Source organism: Monopterus albus, unplaced genomic scaffold (genome assembly GCF_001952655.1).
Source record: "Monopterus albus unplaced genomic scaffold, M_albus_1.0 scaffold522.1, whole genome shotgun sequence".
In the NCBI taxonomy this organism is placed as follows: domain Eukaryota; kingdom Metazoa; phylum Chordata; class Actinopteri; order Synbranchiformes; family Synbranchidae; genus Monopterus; species Monopterus albus.
This window is the reverse complement of record NW_018128402.1, coordinates 177,494-182,107: the sequence shown is the minus strand read 5'-3', so window position 1 is coordinate 182,107 and position 4,614 is coordinate 177,494. Positions and strand designations below refer to the sequence as shown.

The following is a 4,614-nucleotide window of genomic DNA, read 5'->3' as shown; positions in this document are numbered from 1 at the left end:
ATATATTTGTGGATATGTCTGGAATTATGTGTGGTTACATACTGACTGTTGTTACATGTTTGAAAGAATAAATAAATCAAATCAAATCAAACAGTACTCCCCTTCGTGTGAAAGGTTTGATTTCGTGTTTGCAGATTCCAGCAAAGTCCTAGGCTTCGCTGTACTGGTAGAGGATCTACTCCTAGGTCTAAATCTTTCAAGTCTTTTGCTCGATCCTCGACAGGAAAGGCTTCCATTACCTGACTGCAATTTGATGCCACTTTGTGAAGTAGCAAGTTAGACTCTGCCAGCATGTTTTGGGTTCTTACAAGTAGGTCAATTGCCTCTTCTGGCGTGGCGACTGATGTGAGCCCGTCATCCACGTAGAATTGACGTTCAACAAAGTGTCTTGCATCTGAGCCGTGTTCTCGTTCTCCTTCTTGGGCCGCTCGTCTCATGCAGTAGATGGCTACAGCAGGTGATGGGCTGTTTCCAAAAACATGAACTTTTATTCTAAACTCAGTCACCTTCTTTGTGGTATTGCTGTCCTCAAACCACAGATAACGAAGATAATCTCTATGTTCTTCACATACCACAAAGCAATAAAATATTTGCTGTACGTCAGCTGAGAGAGCTATGGGCTCTTTTCGAAAACAGATAAGTACTCTTAATAGTGAGTTGTTCAAGTCCAGCCCGCTAATGAGCACTTAATTAAGGGATGTTCCATCACTCTCTGCACTAGAGTCAAAAACGACCCGTATCTGATCTGGTTTCTGTGGGTGGTACACACCGAAAGTGGGGAGATACCAGTGTTCCTTACCTTCAGGAAGAGGTGGTGCAGGCTTAGCTTGATCATTGTCCATCATTTTCTGCATGAACTGAATGTAGTGATCTTTCATCTTCGGTTTCTTTTCTAGAGTCTTTTGTAGTGAGTGGAGGCATTTTAAGGCTCACTCTCTGTTGCTTGGAAGCCTTCTTCGTGGGCAGCAAAAGGGTAGGGGAGCAACCCTGCTGTTCTCTTTGTTTTGGTAAACGTCATTGTCCATTAGGGCTAAGAATGTCTTATCCTCCATGGACAGTGCAAACTTATCATTCTCGGTTCTATCAAACACAAAGTGTTCTAGGGTGTCTGTGGGCTGAGCAGTGTCTGTTGTGTGCATACAGCCTGGCCTTGTTGAGCTGTGCCATTGCGAGGTGCACTCACTATTCTCCTTTACATGAATAACGTTCGGACAAGGCTCAAAATAAGATGCACGACCATCCTCCAAGGTGTGTGTCTTGTGCACATTGACTTCCTTTGGGCGTAAGGAGTGTTGCTGGGTCCGTTGATTTGTTCACGTACCTTATGCACTCTGAGAATGTCCCTTCCTAGGAGCAAAAGGATTGGAGCTTGGTGATCGACAGGTTGGATCTTGTCTGCCACTGGGAAGAGGTGTGGATGATGTAAGGCGATCTCAGGAGAAGGTATCTCCATTCTATCATCTGGCACAGAATCGCACTCTATCAAAGGTGGTAGTTGGACGTTTACTTTTCCATCTATGGACTCGATAAAGAAGTTGACCGCTCTCCTTCCTGAGGTTTGTACTCTTCCAGAGCAAGTCTTCAAGGTGTAAGGTTCAGCTCGGCTATTGATGTCAAACAGGTCAAAGAACTCTGACTTAGCTAATGACCTATTGCTCTGTTCATCGATCACAGCATACATTTTAACCGCCTCTTCTTTCTTTCCGGCAGGATAAACATTCACTAAGGAGATCTTAGAACAGGAGCGCGGGCTGTTACTTTCACCACATACCTCCGTACACGTCGAGGTCACTGAAGGTGTATTCTCACTTCTCTCTCCGCTGTCCTTGTATTGACTTTCTGGTTTGATGTTCTTTGGGGCAGGAACGGGGTCTGGATGCAGTGCTGCTATATGTTTGGTACTGTCACACTCGGTGCACTTGATCACTGCTTTGCACTCTTTTGCAACGTGTTGGACTGATCCACAGCACCGATAGCAAATACGATGCTCTTTGAGGTATGCTTTGCGTTCTTCTATTGGTTTGTCCCTGAACAACTTACATTTTTTGAGTGGGTGTGGTTTCTTATGGATTGGGCACTCACGGTCCGGCTCTTCCATTTTTTTTGTCTCTGGACTATTTTCAAAGGTGTTGGCTACAATGTCTGTTCTGTGAGCTGACACAGTGACTCTGCGGTTGTATGATGGAGATTTCTCTGTGTGTGGGCTTACGTGACTGCTGCTGGGGTTGGATATGATGAAGCTTGGGTCATTTTTCATTTTTGCTTGCTGCTGGATGAATTGTGTGAAAACAGAGAAGGGAGGAAATGACACACAATGCACGTCTTTGTATTGTGTTCCTACTATCGTCCATCTTTCCTGTAGATTAAAAGGAAGCTTTTCGACGATTTGTCTAACTCCCCGAGCTGTGTCCAGGTAGGCGAGCCCTGGTAGGGCACCGTCTTGTTTGGCACATTCTAGTTCCAATAGGATATCACTGAGCTCTCTCAATTTAACATTGTCTTTGTTTGTTAGCTTAGGGAACGCTTCTACCTTTCTTAGGAGTGCATCTTCAATAACCTCAGGTGAGCCATAACACTCTTCGAGACGTTGCCAAACCATCTCGGATCCTGCAGAAGGATCCAAAGTGTGTACTGCACGGATTCTTTTGGCCTGCTCTGATGACTTGGGACCTAGCCATTTTGTCAACAGGTCTAGTTCCTCTCTGGCTGATAAATTTAAGTCTTTGGTAGCACTAACGAAAGAGGCTTTCCATGCCCAATAATTTTCAGGTTTGTCGTCAAATTGCAGGAGGCCTGTGCTCACTATTTCTTTGCGGATTAGATATCTCGCAAAGTCTTGTGTTCCATCGGGCACAGGTGCATGCCCATGTGGGGGGTTGAGTGTCTGTGCTGGAAGGTTATGGTGGTAGGTACCGATGGGACGAGTGTTCATGACTGCTTCCTGTTTTATGCTTATGTGTGATGAGTTACCCAGAGTTGTGATTGCAGCTCTGTGTTGGTCAGGTTTGTTGTCTCTTCTTTCAGAAGACACCACTGCAGTATGATGAGAGAAAGTGTCTGGGCAGAGTAACGCACTTTGATATTGAACGTACTCACTGGTCCGTTGAGCTGTGTTTGAAGGCTCTGCTTCAACATGGAGTTCTTTCCTGAACTCCCCGCTTTGAAACTCTGCTTCTTCGTAAACTGAAGCTTCTGCTTCAGCTGCGGCTACCTCCCTCTGGTACCGCAGTATATGGATGCTGGCATCTAAATCAGCCTTTTTTGCTTCCAATTTTGCTTTCTGCCTCATCATGTCAGCTTCTTTTTCAACAAAGGCTAGTTGAGCTTTGGCAGCTTTTGCCTTGGCATAAGCTTTTGTGGCTGAAGAAGTCGTTGATGACGACCGTTGAGAGCTCCTCGATGCTCTAGATGTATGTGACCTGGTGTCAAACAGTTGTGACGGTTGCTGCATCGCGGCCCGTCGGTCTGCAACCTCCGCCTCCCCACCTGCTTCACCTCCCCGTTCAGCACTGTAATCGCGGAGATAGCTTTTCCCTGAGCGTAGACTCATGTCCGCTTCTTCTAGCCCGAACCCGCCGCGTCAATGTCCTTTCACTTCGCTTGAACCTGCCGTGCCAACGTCCCTTTACTAGCTAGAAACTGCCGTGCCAACGTCCCTTTACTAGCTCGAAACTGCCGTTTCAACGTCTCTCTGCTAGCTTGAACCCGCCGTGCCAACGTCTCTCCACCCAGCTTGAACCCGCCGTGTCAATGTCTTTTTACTGTGCTGTCCTCGATACACGCCTACTTTCGTGACACTAGACAGCCAGCGAACAAATAAAAGGGTTGATGCTCCACACAAGGCTTTCTTTTCTTTTCAAATGGAGTTTATCCTTATCATTCCTTATTATATTGTAACTGTAAACAGAATCATGCAAAAAACAAATTAGCATACATGACGTTGCTACGTGAAACATCAAAACAACTGCAATTAGCACACGGAAACACAACACGTAAAATGACAGCAATTACTATAACAGAAAAAGCTTACTTAATACAGCACTACTTACAAAGACATAGAATTCCACAAGCACAAGCACTAGGAGAAGAATAATGAGTCTAAGAAAAGTTTGGAAATACCGAGAAACTGTTAACTTCTCCCTTCAACAAAGACGTCCAAGATCTTCTAACTCTGGTGAGAGCTCTCACTCTATATTTTTTCACAATCCCAGAGATACACAGCGTGAAGACCTCTCACTCTGATGAGTTTTCTTTTTTTTTTTTACAATCCCAGAGATACACAGCGTGAAGACCTCTCACTCTGATGAGTTTCTCCAGACCAAGATTCTAACTATTGTATTTATGCTCTTAACTATGAACTGTTCTAACTTATTTAACTTATATCTTAACCAAAGGCATTATAGTGTAGTGAGTCCACAGCGGGATGGTGGCAGTGCAGCTGTGTCCTCCATTGTGGAGATGTCTTTTAAAATGAGCATCCAATGTGGGCTTGAGCCCACAACCTCAAGATCAAGAGTCTCATGTTCTACTGACTGAGCAAAACCTGGTGAAGAATAGTCTGTATAAGATGGGGAAGAAGAGGAAGAAGGGGGGAGAAAATGGGGAAGGAAAAAG

General features: G+C 45.0%; 1 long non-coding RNA gene across 1 annotated transcript; it reads right to left on the bottom strand.

The window, feature by feature from the left end:
• Positions 1–3,277: 3,277 nt before the first annotated feature.
• Positions 3,278–4,245, bottom strand: LOC109952956 (uncharacterized). Its single transcript, XR_002273834.1, has 2 exons — positions 4,050–4,245; positions 3,278–3,897 (listed from the first exon to the last, which is right to left on the bottom strand). It is a non-coding gene; the product is annotated as an uncharacterized LOC109952956 (long non-coding RNA).
• Positions 4,246–4,614: the final 369 nt, after the last annotated feature.